This window comes from Lagenorhynchus albirostris, chromosome 10, assembly GCF_949774975.1.
Source record: "Lagenorhynchus albirostris chromosome 10, mLagAlb1.1, whole genome shotgun sequence".
Classification (NCBI taxonomy): Eukaryota; Metazoa; Chordata; class Mammalia; order Artiodactyla; family Delphinidae; genus Lagenorhynchus; species Lagenorhynchus albirostris.
The window spans coordinates 41,959,162-41,976,957 of record NC_083104.1 but is presented as its reverse complement, the minus strand read 5'-3'; the positions used below and the strand labels follow the sequence as shown (position 1 = coordinate 41,976,957).

Here is a 17,796-nt window from a genome sequence, read left to right as displayed (position 1 = left end):
GCTGCATTCAAGGCAGTGGGTGAGACCAAACTGGAAGGCATCATTCCCCCTTTTGCAGATGACAAAACCGTGGCTCACACAGGCTGTGACTTGCTTAAGGTCCTACAGTAAGTGATGGACTATCTTGACCCCCATTCTGTGCTCATTCCACTCAGGGGCCCCTGCCCCTACCCTGCAGGAAAAGCCTGGTGGTACCGCCAGGCAAAACTTAGCTCAGGAGGTAAATATTCTTAATTGTGGAAACCATCAGGGTAGACAAAATGAGTAGAGTCTGTACTCCGTTTCTTCCTGTGAGAAGAGCAAGCAGAAAACATCTGTTTCATGGGCTGAGTCCCTGTCTGAAGCTCAGAGGGTGGGCGGCCAAAGGCTCTCATCCAAGCTGATGAGTCTGGAGATCGGAATCTGGGGTGACCAACAATGAGCAAGGAGGAACCCCCCCAAGGGTGGGTGGGCAGGCAGTGCTGGCAGGGAGGGGGCAGCCTGGAACGGCCGAGGAAGGGCCAGTCCTGTGGGGAGCAGCCTCGGATCCCAGGGTGGGGCCAACAGCCATCCAGAACGGTTGACCTCACTCCAGATCTTCATTGCGTCTGCCCACGTGAGGGAGCGGATGCAGGGGTAACAAGGCCCTGCGGGGGTGGGGAGCCAGGCCTGCTGGAGTCACGCGCCTGGAACCCAACAGTCATGACTCACCTCCATGCGCCTCAAGCCCTGAACTTGAATTCCAGTTCTTGTCTGGCTTCTGGAAGAGCAGGCCCGTGTCAGACACCCAGTGATGCCTGAGATGCCCCGATATCAGCAGCAATAATAACACTTAGCACTTACCGAGGACTAGTTATGTGCCAGACCCTGTTGTAAGAGCCTTACCACAGAAGGGGCCCAGCTCAAGACCACATGGAAGGCTGGCAGAGCCGTGATTCCGACCCTACTCCACCACATTGCTTCCCAAAGGCCTTGATGCAAACCAGCCCTGAACCTCCTGGGTTTTCCAAGACAGCCCTGATTTCTGGCTCTCAGAGTACCCTAGAACCTGCCAAGCCCACACTTCCTGATCTGAGGACACCTGGGTGAGCACCTCCCTGGTGCCCAGGGAGAGGTCTGGGCTTTCTCTCTGAGCCTGGGACTGACCACTCCCAGGGAGCCCTCACCTTTGAGCCCCATCAGTGAGACCTAGAAGTCAGGGGGTCAACTTTGCTCTACTCCACATACTGCGAGGAAAATTCCATGGAAGGGGAGACCTGGCCTGGGCCTGTGGGCACAGTGAGAGCTGCCTGGCCTCACAGCGGCTGGGCCAGTGTCTTCCCCAGAACATCCTTGCCTCTGCCCACAGCAGAACCTCATCTGTGATTACTTAGGGGTGGTTCGCCCCAGCCCCCTCTAAAGTTGGACTCACCTGCCACACCTGCTGTAGCTGCACCCTCATGGGCTGCCTCAGGACCAGGAGAAGAACCGGGCCTGGGCAGGGATCCCCTTCCTCAGACACTGTGAGGTGAGGGCCGAGTGTCCAGTGGGTATAGTGGACACTGTGGGGTCAATTAGGGAGGCGGGGCCACCCAAAAGGTGCTATTATTCACTGAACCTGGAATGTCATTCACCAGGGAAAAGGCAGCTCCCTTCCAATAGAAACAGGGACAGGGTGGGCCAGTGGGGCTTTGCAAGGTGGGTTCCCCAGGGGGCTCGCTGTCAGTGGGCAGGACACAAGGTAGCCACCACGTGGAAATAGGCTGAAAAACCAGATGTCACCAAGTATCTCCATGATTAGTTGTCTGTTAACCTGTTAGTTATCAGATAACATGTTAGCTTTCTAGTAATATCTTAATTGATTTTTATTATGGCCTGAATGTTTGTAGCCCCCTAAAATTCATATATTGAAATCGTACTTCCAAATGATACTAGCAGGTGGGGCTTTGGAGGTGTAACTAGGTGAGGTCATGAGGGTGCAGCCCTTGTGGGTGGGATTAGTGGCCTCATGAGAGTCACAACAGAGCTTCCCCTCTGCGTTCTGCCACGTGAGGACACAAGAAGTCAGCAGTCCGCACCCCGAAAGAGGGTTCTCACCAGAACTCGACCAAACTGGCACCCTGATCTCAGACTTAGCCTCCAGAGCTGTGAGAAATAAATTTCTGTTGTTTATCAGCCATGCAGTCTATGGTACTTTGTTAGAGCAGCCAGAACTAAGACAACTACTAACATCTTAGGAGTCAGTTCCCCTCTTAGTGAGTGCAGTAGACCTCAGTTACAAGTTACCTCATGATTACCTGCAACCCCTTAATTGTGCACTAACACCTTAGTGGTCTGCCAGTATCTTGATTGTCTACCAATCATCTTGAGCAATAATTTTTCAAAAATTATCAGCTGTTAATGTAACTATAACAGATAAACCCCTAAGCCACAGTGGGCTCACTCACTCAGCAAACTATTTCTCATTCCCTAAGTCTAATCCTCTGGAGAAGGGAGCAGGGAGGGATCCTGTTCCATCCCATACCAGCTTGATGGAGGGACCCAGGCTGAAGGAACCTCCACCACCTTCACCTCTTGGCTCTCAAGTTACCCTGGACGTTGATATCCAGCCCTCAGATATGGGCAGAGAGAGGTGGAATTTCATAAGGTGGTTTTCATGGGCCGGGTCTGGAAATGGCCATACATCACTTCTGCCCACTTTCTCTTGGCCTCAGGGAGCTGGGAAATGTGGTCCCGGCTGGGCAGCCCCTTCCCAAGAACAACTCTGCCTAAGGGAAGGGGGACCCAAATCTTCGGTGGGCAGCCACCTGCCTCCACCACCTGAACAATCTTTGCTTTTAAATTCTTGGCTGTCTGTGTAAATCTGTTATCTTCTAAATATCTCAGTTGTCTGCTGACACCTGGATATATAGGCGTCTCCTGAGTGACGACTGTTTACCTTCTAAGTGTGTGAATGCTGCCAACAGTGGCTCTGAAATAACTCATTCATCGCCTGCCGGCTAATGCCGGCCCTGCGCTCTGTCCTGGGCTCCAGGCCTCACTCCAGAAATGTATGAAATCACAGATCTGCTTTGTGCCACTTTATAAATGACTGATTTTTACTCCAAAGGTCCGTTTATTGGTCTCTAGTTCTCCCCACTTTCTTCCTCCGTGAGATTCACACATTGATTAATGCAGACAGTTTGGAGTGTTTTGCTGGTTTGGAAGATGTGGGGCAATTTAAAAGGTAGGAAAGGCAGGTTTCCCACATGCCCTGCTGGAAACCTGGGAAATTCTTCAGATTCCTGTTTCTGAAGGGTCAGAGCTGTTCATTAACGGTAGAAATGTGACACAGCCCTAAATGCTTCACCTTGTTTTGGTCCTGGAGGCTTAACACCCCCACCCCACCCCATCCCACCTCACACACACACACACACACACACACACACACACACACACACACACCCCACACATGACACACACGCCACACACACACACACCACACATGACACACACACACCACACACACATACCCCACACACAACACACACACACCACACACACACACAGACGCCACACACACCACACGCACACGCCACACACGCCACACACACATGCCACACACACGCCACACACACAAACATGTGGGCCACACACACACACCACACAGACCACATGCCACACACACACACCACACACACTCCTCAGACCACATACACACACGTCATACACACAGCCCATACACAACACACACATACCGCATACACACACACCCCACATATACACACCCACACCTCAACACGCACACACACACCCACACACACACACAGAGATACCACACACACATAACACAATACCACACATACTGCACACACACCCCGCGCCATACATGCCAGCATACAACACATGCACAAGCCCACAGCCAGAAACCTGCTTTGGGGGAGGGAACTGGTAATTCAGTTTTGCCTGACAGAGGATGAGCTTCACACCAAGTGACTAGGAGTGTCATGGGGAGGGCAGTTTAGTCTTGAGGATTAATCCAAGCCACAGCTGCCAGTCAGGGAAGGGCCTGAGGCTGGGGCCAAGGCAGACAGTTACACAGGGAGGCCCCCATCCTCACCTGGGCTCAGGTGACACCATCACCGGAGGCATCAAACTGCAGGGAACCCTCTTGTGACAGCACCCACCTATGGTGGGAGTCGTCTGTATTGTTGATGGAAGCACAGTAATAAGTCGGGACTCTACTGTGTATTAAGCTTAACTTTGTGCAGAGATTGAGCTCGGCAAATGGCAGGTGAGATGGGGGACCCTGGAACTCGGCTTGGCTGGAGTCCCCGCTCTCCCAGGTACTGGTCCTGAGAGCTCAGCGGGCCGCTTAACCCCCCGAGCCTCCGTCTCCTCACCTGGGGAAGTGGGGATGACAGTTTTAACCTTGGCGTTGTTGCGAGGGTTCGATGAGTTCATGTATGTAGAAAGGCTGATGACTCGGCCAGTGTTCTTACGATTAAATGCTTTATCCCATTTAATCCTCACCAGATGTGCTGTGAGGAGGTTAACAAGCAGGGCCCCACTTTACGGATGGGCAGACTGAGGCTTGGAGCTGTCGGGGAACCTGCCTGAGGTCGCCAGCTGGTGAGTGTCTGGAGGTGGGTGCTGTTGGTTTCCGTTTCATGATCTGGGTGCTGATGGCAGAGTTTATGAGGATTTGTTGACCTGTATGCTTAATGTGTATGAGTTTTCAGAATCTCTATTTCCTCAAATGTTCACTTTTTTTAAGAAGTCTATATAAGCTACAAGGATATATATTGTACAACACAGGGAATACAGCCAATATTTTATAATAACTATATATGGAATATGACCTTTAAAAATTGTGAATCACTGTATTGTACACCTATAACTTATAGAATATTGTACATCAATTATACTTTAAGAAAAAAAAGTCTATAACACCAAGTGCTAAAAGCAAAAAAAGCCAGTCATGACCTACCCAGCAGGACCCTGGGCCAGCCTCCCACAGCTCAGAGGCTCCACCGCCCCACAGGGACGGTGCCCACCAGGATGCGTGAGGTCACGAGCTCTGGTACACAGTAAGTGCTTAGCACAGGATAGTTCCTTTCTCTTCCCCTTTTCCGTGCTTTCCTGGCCTGAGACAGGGCCCTGCGGAAGGGAGCAGAGAAGGAGAGGAGGGTTCAGAGACCTGACCTTGGCTTCCCCATTTCCCCACCCAGAGCCCTCCCTTTCCCTGCAGCCACAAATGACTGCCAGGTGGTCACAGGTGGGGCAGGTGAGCTGAGGCACAGCCCCAGGGCCAGGGCAGGGGTCAGAGGTCTGGGCGGGGGCCTGCCTAGGGTAACGACAAACAGGAGCCTCCCAGAGGGTGGACTTGGAGGTCAGGGAGAGGTGGGGGCAGGGGGCGGAGGGGTCTTCGCTTCCCAGATCCCATCTCGCTTTTATCCAGGTGCTGATCTTTCAGTGCAAGAGCTAGGAATGTGAGTTGGAGGCCTCTCCCCACGCACTCTACCTGTGTCCCTCCTCCCCGCAGGAGGTCCAGGACAGATTCTGGGTGAGGACCGAACACCGGGTCACCCGCAGGGTTGAGCTCCCCGGCATCTGTTACTGCAGCCCCACAAGCTGCCATAAACCTCTGATCAGCCGTGCTTTGCTCTGTGCTGTGCTAAGCGAAGTGTACCTGGAAATGAATAAGACGCCGTCTCCACATGATGGGTCCACTCCCTCCCACCGCTGCCTCTCCACACTCCTCCGAGGTCACTCTGCTCCAGAAACACTGGCTTCTTTGCTGTTCCCCGGGCACACCGGGCACATTCCTGCCTCAACATCTCAGACTTGGAGTCCCTCTACCAAGAAAGCCCCTCCCCAGGTCACTCCTTCTCTCACCCCCTGCTGGTCTCTGTGCTCGTAAGGTCTTCCCTGACCATCCTATACCAAATACCACCCCATCCCCAGCATCCCCTACCCCCTAGCAAATAATGACACAGTTTGCATATATATCTTATCATTTGTCTCTCCTTCCAGAAGGTCAGCATCGTGAGGGCAGGGACTCATGCAGCCTTATTTTATTTATTTACAGCAATTTTAGTCTCTGTTGTGTCTCAGACCCAGAACACCATCAGGCACACAGTAGGTGCTCAGTAAATATTTGCATGAATGATTCTAGTCCTAAGTGGGCTCAGTGACCTTGAGCAAGTTGTTAAACCCAGCAGAGGTTTTTATTTCCTTAATTACAAATTGAGGGAATTCCCTGGCTGTCCAGTGGTTAGGGCTCCGCGCTTCCACTGCAGGAGGCACGGATTCGATCCCTGATCAGGGAACTAAGATCCCACATGCCATACGGCAAGGCCAAAAAAAAAAAAAGTATAACAAAATTGACACAGTGATGCCAGCTGCTGGGTGAGATGGGCGTCCTGGAAGGGAAATCTGCTGAAAATAGTCTGGGGATATTTTGTAAACTAGAAACTGTTGAGCAGCCCTAAGTAACAGTCTGGGGGTTTCTCTGCTGGGGAACAAAAGGACAGCAACAGGATGGTTTCCTGCTCTTTCAGTTAAGCCTTCAGTTCTGGCCTCTCTTGCCTGGGCTGCCACAGAGTCATTGTTAAACATCAGTCATGGGGCATTATTGGAGCACATCAGCCTCTTGCAAATATTGTTTGTGTGTGTTTTAAAGTCTTGGTTGTCAAGAGTTGGGCTGACCCTAAGGACTGGAAGCCCTCAGGGGAGAGAGCTTCAAGTAAAGGCCACAGGGAGATGGTGAGAAGGCAGTGAGTTGCTGCTGGCGGAAGCGCTGTGGGTTTATTTTTAAATCTGGAAAGGAGAGGTGAGGGAGCAAAATGTGATTCAGTAATCGGGGCCCAGCAGTCCCTGGCCTGTTGCTGGATATTTCCCCTGAGGAAGGAATGAAAAGGAACTAAGGTTTCTATTTATCATAAGGCTGGGGCCAGAGCCCACGGGAGCCAGGCAGGGTAGATGGGTGGGGGACAGCCATAGACCAAAAAGAGCCTGTTGCTGTGTTGGTGGTTGTGGACACTGGCTGTGGATCACAATGACCCTCTCTGGGCCAGAGCCACAAAACCACTGGACAGTAGCATAATGCAAGACTGGAAAACAGTGACCCATGGGCCAAATCTGGCCCACCACCTGTTTTTATAAATAAAGAGTTTTATCGGAACACTGCCATGCTCGATTATTTATGAATTTTCTGTGGCTGTTTTTTTTTTTTTAATTTTATTTATTTATTTATTTGGCTGTGTTGGGTCTTCGTTTCTGTGCGAGGGCTTTCTCTAGTTGTGGTGAGCGGGGGCCACTGTTCATCGCAGTGCACGGGCCTCTCACTGTCGCGGCCTCTCTTGTTGCGGGGCACAGGCTCCAGATGCGCAGGCTCAGTAGTTGTGGCTCATGGGCCTAGTTGCTCCGTGGCATGTGGGATCTTCCCAGACCAGGGCTCAAACCCGTGTCCCCTGCACTGGCAGGCAGACTCTCAACCACTGCGCCACCAGGGAAGCCCTCTGTGGCTGTTTTTGCAGAGTTCAGTAGTTGCAACAGAGACTCTATGGCCCACAAAGCCTAAAATATTTATTATCTGGTCCTGCACAGAAAAAGTTTGTTGAACCTCAGAATGATGGGAGGGACACTGGGCTTGGGGAGTCTGAAAACCTGTCTTAAGTTCTGGTGCACCTGTTTCCCATCTGGTGCCCTCAGGCAAAGCTTTAGACTCTCCAAGCCTCAGTTTTTATACCTGTGAAATTGGGTGTTAATGCTCATTCTACCTACTTGTCATGAGTGATGAATAGATAATATATTTATTATATCTCCTTGTATTATTTTTCATGGATATTTGAGACATTACAATGTCCAACCTTAACCAATAATAGTCTTCCTTGAGTTAGTGTTGTAATCACTTCACAATGGACAAATCGAACTGTTCTGACACAACTATCCCCTCCTGTCCTTTTGTCAAATTATTGTCAAATTATTAGCTATTGTCAAAATTATTTATACATATGTTATAAATCCCACACAAATTGCTTATTATTTTTGCTTTAAAAACAAAAAAAAATAGTCTTTTATATTTACCCAAATACTTACCATTTCTTATATTATTGATTCTTCCTGCAGATCTGGCCTTCAGTCTGAGATAATTTCCTGTTGGCTTAAAGAATTTTCTTTGGTATTTATTTTTCTTTTTTAAATAAATTTATTTATTTATTTATTTATTTTTGGCTGCATTGGGTCTTCATTGCTGTGTGCAGGCTTTCTCTAGTTGTGGCAAGCTGGGGCTACTCTTCATTGCGGTGCACGGGCTTCTCGTTGTGGTGGCTTCTCTTGTTGTGGAGCACGGGCTCTAGGCATGCAGGCTTCAGTAGTTGTGGCTCGCGGGCTCTAGAGCGCAGGCTCAGTAGTTGTGGCGCACAGGCTTAGTTGCTCCACAGCATGTGGGATCTTCCAGGACCAGGGATTGAACCCCTGTCCCCTGCATTGGCAGGCAGATTGTTAACCATTGCGCCACCAGGGAAGTCCTTCCTTTCTTTTTTAAAAAATAGATTCACATGCAGTTGTAAGAAGTAATGCATACCCTGAGAAAACCATAATTCAAAAAGAGACATGCACTACAATGTTCACTGCAGCGTTATTTACAATAGCCAGAACATGGAACCAACCTAAATGTCCATCAACAGATGAATGGATAAAGAAGATGTGGCACATATATACAATGGAATATTACTCAGCCATAAAAAGAAACAAAATTGAGTTATTTGTAGTGAGGTGGATGGACCTAGAGTCTGTCATACAGAGTGAAGTAAGTCAGAAAGAGAAAAACAAATACTGTATGCTAACACATATATATATGGAATCTAAAAAAAAAAAAAAGGTACTGATGAACCTAGTTGCAGGGCAGGAATAAAGAGGTAGACATAGAGAATGGACTTGATGACATGGGGTGGGAGGGCAAAGCTGGGGCGAAGTGAGAGTAGCATCGACATACACACTACCGAATGTAAAATATTTGGCTGGTGGGAAGCAGAAGCATAGCACAGGGTGATCGGCTCGGTGCTTTGCAATGATTGAGAGGAGTGGGATAGGGAGGATGGGAGGGAGGCTCAAGAGGAAGGGGATATGGGGACATGTGTATGCATATGGCTGAGTCCCTTTGTTGTGCAACAGAAACTACCACAGTACTGTGAAGCAATTATACTCCAATAAAGAACTATTTTTTTAAAAAACAGATAACTAATAAGGACCTACTGTATAGCACAGGGAACTCTACTCAATGCTCTGTAATGACCTATATGGGAAAAGAATCTAAAAGAGTGGATATATGTATCTGTATAACTGATTCACTTTGCTATACAGCAGAAACTAACATAACATTGTAAATGAACTATACTCCAATAAAAATTAAAAAGGGGGAAAAAAAGTAATACAAACAGATCCTGTACCGTTTCCCCCAATGATAACATCTTGCAGAACTGTAGTACAATATCACAACCATGATAATGAAATTAATAGAATCTACCGATCTTATTCAGATTTCCTCAGTCTTTCTTGTACTGATCTGATGTATGTGTGTGCATGCGTTTAGTCCAGTGCAATTTGATCACAACAGTAGGTCCATGTGTCCCCCACCATAGTCAAGATACAGAACAGTTCCATCAGTATAAGGATTCCTCATGTTGCCCTTTTATAACCACCCCACCTCCCTACCACATCCCCACTCCTTCCTTAACCCCTGACAATAGCTAATCTGTTGTCCATCTCTATAATTTTGTCATTTCAAGAATGTTACATAAATGGAATCATATGGTATGTAACCTCTGGGATTGGCTTTTTTTTACTGAGCACAATTCCCTTGAAATTCATCTAAGTTTTTGCATTTATCAGTAGTTCGTTCCTTTTTATTACTGAGATGCATTCCATGGTATGCACATACTATCTGAAGGACGTCTGAGTTTTTTCCAGTTTTTGGCTGTTACCAATAAAGCAGCTATGAACATTCATGTATAGGCTTTTGTGTGAACATGAGGTTTTATTTCTCTGGGATAAATGCCGAAGAATGCAATTCCTGGGTTATGTGGTAATTGTTTATTTACTGGCATGTTTTTGAGTTCACTGATTCTTTCTTATCCTGTGTCTAGTCTACTGTTAAACTTATATATATAAGGAATTCTTCATTTCAGATACTATATATTTTAATTCAAATTTTTCCATTTGGCTTTTTTAAAATAAGTTTTCATTTTTCTGTTGAATTAGTCCATTTTTCCCTATATTTGTCTATCTCTTTACATAAATTCTTTAATGTATTTAAAGTTATTTTAAATACTTAGTCTGCTGATTCCAACAGCTGGGTTATCTGTGGGTCTGTTTCTATTATTTGTTTCTTTTTTCCCCATGAAAGATCACGTTTTCCTGCTTCTTCATGTGTCATAATTTTTTTTTTTTAGTATATGCCAGACATAGGTATAAAAGCACACTACAGGGCTTCCCTGGTGGCACAGTGGTTGAGAGTCCGCCTGCCGATGCAGGGGACGCGGGTTCGTGCCCCAGTCCGGGAAGATCCCACATGCTGCAGAGCGGCTGGGCCCGTGAGCCATGGCCGCTGAGCCTGTGCTCCTCAACAGGAGAGGCCGCAACAGTGAGAGGCCCACGTACCGCAAAAAAAAAAAAAAGCACACTAGAGAATGAAGTGGATAATATTCTCCCCAGAAAGAACTTGCCCTGTCTTCTGTCAAGAAGCTAGAGAGAGGGGCTGATCTCCTCATGTGCACAGGAGTTGAACTCTCCGGGGGCTAATAGCTTTGGTAGTTTCAGTTCACTTAGTTTCAAGTCTTGAATGGGTGTCAGACTTGAAACTGACAAGTTGAATGCGTGCAGGCTCAGTAGTTGTGGCGCACGGGCTTAGTTGCTCCGCGGCATATGGGATCTTCCCGGACCAGGGCTCGACCTTCTGTTCTGTGGTTTCAGGACTTAATGAAGCTCAGGTTCTTGATGTCTCATCGCAGAAAGAATTCAGTGAGAGACAAAGTGATAGGTAAGAAGTGGATTTATTTAGAGAGAAACACTCCACAGACAGAGTGTGGGCCATCTCAGAAGGCGAGAAAGGCCTGCCAGCAATCTTGACATTCCTCGCTTGCCCCTGCGTTGTCCCAACCTCTGCCTCTGTCTCCACATGGCATCTCCTCCTGGCTCTCTGTGTCTCTCCTCTTCTTATAGCGATACCAGTCATGTTGGATTTAGAGCCCACCCTACTCCAGTTTGACATCATCTTGACTAATGACATCTGCAACTCCCCTATTTCCAAATAATGTCACATTCTGAGGTTCCAGGAAGGACATGAATTCTTGGGGATGGGGTGGACACTGTTCAACCCAGTACGGGTCTTCAGCTGCTCTTTTCCATCTGATTTCTCTACCTCCTGCCTATGTTCCACTCACTGCCAGCCCCACACCTCCCCTTGGTAAATGATAAAATGACCCTGTTACTTCACCATCCCTCCCTGCTCCCTCCTCCTCTCCCATCCCTCTTCTCTAATCTCCCAGCACCCAGAATCCCTGGTTAAGGTCACATTCCCTGACAAACAAGAGGATGGACTGCTGACTGCGTCCCATTGCGCTTTATGTTTCTCAGTGTGAAGTCACATGTCCCCTCATACTTGAACATGGGAATCACCAGCTCACTGAGGTGCCCATCATGGGGACACTCAGTGACTTGGGCGGATGTGAATTAAGACAGGCTGGAGCTCAGTGTCAGCACTCTGCAGCAGGCACCACAAAGGCATGGGGATGCCACCTGCACCTCTCATGAGGGAATCTGTCTCTTCAGAAGGGGACAGAGGGGACTTCCCTGGTGGCGCAGTGGTCAAGAGTCCGCCTGCCAATGCAGGAGACATGGGTTCGAGCCCTGGCCTGGGAAGATCCCACACGCTGCAGAGCAACTAAGTCCATGTGCCACAACTACTGAGCCTGCGTGCCACAACTACTGAAGCCCACACATCTAAAGCCCGTGCTCCGCAACAAGAGAAGCCACCGACCGCAATGAGAAGCCTGCGTGCTGTGACGAAGAGGAGCCCCCGCTCGCTAGAACTAGAGAAAGCTGTCACGTAGCAACGAAGACCCACTGCAGCCAAAAATAAATAAATAAAATAAGTAAAATTTTAAAAAATAAAATAAAATATATAAGGAACTCAAATAAAAAAAAAAGGAGAAGGGGACAGAGGGATGACCCCAATTAGAGACAGACTATGGCATAAGACTGACCTTGCCCTCCAGGCAATGAACACTGGGGCTGTTTGCTACACTCCCATCAATTTCTGGAAGCTCCAGGTGTGCTAACTTGGATCCTCTGAGATGCAAATACCAAGATGAGATTCCAAGCCTGTGTAGGGGATGGGGAGGGAGATGCGGGAGGCTGGAGAAGGAGATGCTGGTTGACCCCTGGGAAGGAGAGAAGGAAGGGAGAAGAAAGGTCTTCCCCGGGCCAAAGTTGCCTGTTGGAGGAGCCCTGCATCTCCCAGGCACAGGCCTGTCTTAGCATCTGTCCCCGCCAAGCTCAGCCAGGGGCTGGGAGCAGCCTATGGGACATGTAGCCTCAGCACACCTGGGTTCAGAGCCTGGCATCAGGCAATCGTGCTCCCCACAGCTGGAGATTGGAGGCCCTACCAGGGGGTCCCAAGGGCCAGCAGTTCTCTCCCAGCCCTGCCATAAACTCAGGCCCTACCAGGGGAAGAAGCCTGGGGTCTGGGGGATCCCAGGTAGGTCAGCTCTCAAGTGGGTGGGGGCTGCAGGAGGGGGCCCAGTTGCCCTGAAGGTCACCCATGACAGCCAGCCCACAGCAGGAATTTCCATGAGGCATTTTCACGTCAATGAGGGCAGGATGCCTTCGAAGGAAATGAAACCGTGAAATCATTTTCAACACAGAAGGCCCATTTATTTTGACAAGAAAAAACAATAGTCACTCCAACCAGCCCTCAGATGTGGTGGCTGCCCTGTGGACACCCGCTGCGTCTTAGTCTTATGGACACAGTGCTCGGAGGGCATGGAGCACATCTCTTCCATCTTTTGGGCTTGTTTTTTTACAGGTTTAGAGGATTGTGAGCATTTTTACTTCTCAGTATTTTGCATTTTGAGTTCCCCAGTAGACTGGTTGTGCTAAATTGACCAAGCGTAAGGCATAGCTTTGGCCTCACGGGTACATTTTTAGCTTCTCAACCGTTGAGGCTCAAAGAAGAGGAGGAGGGTGGGTGTGAAGACGTCAGCAGATGTGAAATCAGGCAGACAGAAATAAACAGGGCGATCCTCCTTCCTGTCTGTAGGGCTCACGTTCCCCATGTGGCGGGTCACTTCTCCCATGTAGCAGATGGGGAGTGGCTTCACACCCAGGTCCTCAGTTCACAGTTCCTCTAGCAGCTCCGAGGGCGTTCCTCAGGCTGCCCTCAGCTCACACCCCAACCATGTTGGTTGATGAAAATGTCACAGGCACTTTTCTCTGTTTCATGTTGCTCTACAGACATAGCACAAAGGTCCCCAAGTCCTCTGGCATGGAGTCACCCACTTCCATATCACCCAAGTGAAGTAGATCCAGCCCCTGCTCCCATGACACCAGGGAAGCCATGGCCCTCCCCACGGAAACTGCCCCCCACAGTGACCTCCATGGTGCAAACCCACAACAGGGATTGACCCTCCTCTTAATGTCACACACTCTTTCTTCTCCTGGTACCTCCCTGGCTGCTCTGCCTCAGGCTCATTTTCTGGCTCTTCCCTCTCTTTGAGCTCTTCAGGACTTGGTCCTGGGCCCTCTGTTCTTCTCTAGCTACACCCCCTGCCCAGGTGAGCTCACTCAGCCTCATGGCTTCGAACACCAATGACTCCAAATCTAATGTCTAGCCAGACCTCTTTTCTGGCCGCTCAGCTGTCTTCTTTGCCTCTCCTCTTGATTTCTCCCTCCAACCCTGTTTCCTTCCAAGTCTGCTCCCTTTCAGTAAATGACCCGTCACCCGTCGCCCAACCATCCAGTTGCGCAAATGGGAAACTTAGGAATTATCCTTGATTCTCCCCATTTTCTTGCCTCCCACATATCCATCCACAATCTCCAGGTATCTCGAGTCTGTCCACTGTTTTCTGGCTCCAGGGCCATCTCCCTGATCTCAGTGCCATCCCCTCAACAGCCCTACAACAGCCTCGCCTTCTCACCTGTCTCCCGGCGCCTACCCTTGGCACCAACCCCACTCCCAAGTCTATTCTTTTTTTTTTTTTTTTTTTGGACGCGCAGGTTCAGTGGCCATGGCTCACGGGCCCAGCCACTCTGCGGCACGTGGGATCCTCCCGGACCGGGGCACGAACCCACGTCCCCTGCATCGACAGGTGGACTCTCAACCACTGCGCCACCAGGGAAGCCCCCAAGTCTATTCTTAACATGGCAGCTGTGCTGATCTTTTCAGAGCTTAGCTCAAATCACATACTTGCCTTAACAATCCCCAGGGCCAAACCCAGCGGTGGGCCATTGAGAGCCCCCTCCCTGTCCCAGCCCTGCTGGCCTCAATGCCCCCCTCTCCCGCAGTGCTCCCTTCGTTCCAGCCACACTGGCCTTGCTGCCCCAGAACTGGGAGTTGCTTTTCCTCTGCGAGAATGCTTCCCCAGTATCTGGCTTTTCCAGATCTCCCCTTAAATATTCTCCCTAACAGGCTCCCTGAAAATGCCTGTGCCTTTATTGTACAGAGAACTTTCATCTCCCCCTTTACTTAAGCTCTTCCTTTTGGATTCTGAGCCGCATGTGTGTTTTGGGGGTAGGTGGGTGGCAGGCTAATAACCAAAAGGCTAACTGATGATTTTCATCTGCTCCAGGGCCTCACTGTTAGTACCACAAAGAATTGGCTGAACAAATAAATGACACCTGTTCTCTTGCAGCGCCACAGATCTCCTACCACACTTGTAGGTGGAGCCCAGGGTCAAGGGCATGTGCTTTTCTCCCCAAAGACTATCTCCATGAGCTGAAGAGGGACCATGAAAAATCCTATTCTCCTTCTTCTAGGGCAAACTGTAGGGGTCATGGCATTTCCCCTCCTTGCTTGTGGTGACTACTTAGTGTACGGAGCTCTTGTTAATACGGGGCAACTCCACCCCCTGCCCCACCTCCTCCCTTAGCAGCAGTGACTGAGAGGGGGAATCACCTGACTTAACCCGGACAGTCAGAGTTCCTTCCCAGGAATTTGGGTTTGAGACAGAAAAAGCAGAGTCAATCTCCCAGTGATTGCCTGGACTCCAACAGGCAGGACCTGAGCGTTGGGGGTGGTCACTCTGCAGCCAGAGAAGCCAATGGCGTGGCCGTGGTGAGCAGAGAGGAGAGGGCTGAGGCAGCACCCTGACTGAGCACCATCTTTCACACACCCAGCATCACCCACATTCCGGGCCTTATGCACCATGACATATCCTGCTGTCAGCTTCCTTTATTCTTAAGGTAGGTTGAGATGCGCCCTTGTCACTTGCAAGCAAAAGAATCATAAATAATTCAGAGGGGAAGTATTTGAAGATTCAGCCTATGGATGGTTAAATAATGGGGCTCTTTATGAAAAAGTCCCCTGTAGTCTGGCTTCTCTAGAACCAGACAGATCCCAGTGTGACCCTGGACTTATTACTTAACCTCTCTGAGACTCAGTGAGCTCATCAGTAAAATGAGGATAATAACATGCACCAGTGGAGAAGATAAAAGGGATAAAAAAGTTATGGCAACCAGGATTTTCTTATCATCTGTCCAAGGCTCTCTATTCCCAGGCATTGGTGTATTTGGCAATAGTATCAAAAGCCTTAAAGATGAGGCACGTACCTTCTGACTCAGCATTGCTTGTATAGGAACTTATCCCAAGGGAATAGTCATATTATGCTAAGATTTATGAACATCAATGTTTACCATAGCCGAGGATTGGAAACCACTCAATGGTAGGGAACCGGTTTCACAAGTCATGGTATATCACTGCCATAAATAATGTTTTAGATTGTGGGTCTTAACCTTTTTGGACCCCTTAGAGGATGTGAGGAAAACTACCAGCTCTGTCCTTGGGAAAATGCTCATAAATATACTGTCACGAAATTTAGCACATCATTTCAGAAAACTGGTGGATTCACAGAAGCTCCATTTAATGAATTATGATTTGAAAGAATCATTTAATGATATGTGTTAGTGTACTCAGTGGCATAAACTGAGTAGAAAAAATTCAGACTACCAAGCAGTCTGTACAAAATGATCACAATTTTGTAAAACAAAAATAATTTACGTACACACACATATTCACATTCATACACATACATATGGTCAGCTCTCCCTTTAAGAGAGAACCTGCCAAGAGGAGGTAGTTAGCTGAGAGCCTCCAGCTGCAACATTGGAGCCAAGGCTACGCTGTCTCCTGGCAGCCACAACCAATGACTAAGTGTGGTAGAGTACTCCGGCTTGGTCATTCCTGCCTAGCACGAGACTCTTCTAGGCAATCTTTGTGCTGGAGCTTTACATTGCGTTGGCCAAAACTCTCCCAGAGCTCACTGCAGTCTGAGGCTCTTCCTGCCCAATCCTCCTTCCTTCTCCCTTTGCCCTCACAGGTGTTAGACCTGCATCACAGTCTGTGTGCTCTCCCACCCACTCCTGGTCCCTCACCCCTTTTAATTTCACAGGTGATATTTGAATTAATCATTCGCACTTTAACACTGTCTTGGCTTTTGCTGCCCAGGGGGCTGGCTTTGATATTCTTCTATGTACTTGCCATGCTTTCCCAAATTTTGTCAATTAAATTATTTTTGGCATCAGAAAACATGTTTTCTTTTACATGAAACAAAAATACATATAAAGATGATATCTTTATATTCACATACGCTCTGCAGATTTGAAGCCCCTGATCACGAAATTCATTTGCTTAACAAAACTTGCGTTTCGGGGCCTCCCTGATGGCACAGTGGTTAAGAGTCCACCTGCCAATGCAGGGGACACGGGTTCAAGCCCTGGTCCAGGAAGATCCCACATGCCACGGAGCAACTAAGCCCGTGCACCACTACTACTGAGCCTGCGCTCTAGGGTCCATGAGCCACAACTACTGAAGCCCGCGCGCCTAGAGCCCGTGCTCCGCGACAAGAGAAGCCACCGCAATGAGAAGCCCACGCACTGCAATGACGAGTAGCCCCTGCTCACCACAACTAGAGAAAGCCTGCACACAGCAACGAAGACTCAATGCAGCCATAAATAAAATAAATAAATTTTTTTAAAAATTGCATTTCATTAACCTGCATCAGTTGATCTCCTGTCTCACAAAGAAGACAGGATGCTTAGCAGCAGCAACAGAACTTTTGGAGCGTTCAGAGCAGAGGGCCAGCCCTGGGTGGGCTGGGTGTACACTCTCTGTCCCCACTGGAGCCCCGTGCTATGCCCCAAATCCTTCGTCATTCTGTTCCAGCATTCTGGATCCTCTCTGCGGGAACAGGGCTGGATAACAGAGACACGCACTCTTTTTTAGCTCCTTTTTTCCCAGATCCCGAGCAGATGGGGCCTCTTAAGGGTCAAGAAAGGTCCTGGCTGCTTTGATTCGTTGAGACTCCCAGTATATTTGAAAACAAATAGCATCAAAATAGAGTTCAAAGTTTGTGGCATATTTTAAATATTTACATTTAACTAAATAGTATGTTTAGCACGCTCAAACTCACACAGAACTTCCACACTCATAGCGTGATTACATGATTTTTTTTTTAACTGGAGTATACTTGAGTTACAATGTTGTGTTTGTTTTAGGTGTACAGCAGCCTGACTCAGATATTATACATACATCTATTCTTTTTCAGATTCTTTTCCCATATAGGTTATTACAGAGTGTTG

General features: G+C 48.6%; 1 long non-coding RNA gene across 2 annotated transcripts in view; it reads right to left on the bottom strand.

Annotated features, from left to right (window-relative positions):
• The window catches only part of LOC132527093 (uncharacterized), an 84,744-nt gene that overhangs the window by 56,763 nt on the left and 10,185 nt on the right, over window positions 1-17,796 (bottom strand). The window contains exon 4 of one of the 2 annotated variants that reach the window (XR_009542853.1): window positions 7,944-8,479. The exons of the other annotated variant lie outside the window; for it this stretch is intronic. This is a non-coding gene — a long non-coding RNA (uncharacterized LOC132527093). Of the gene's footprint in view, window positions 1-7,943; window positions 8,480-17,796 lie in introns of those variants that run through there. 2 annotated transcript variants of the gene reach the window in all.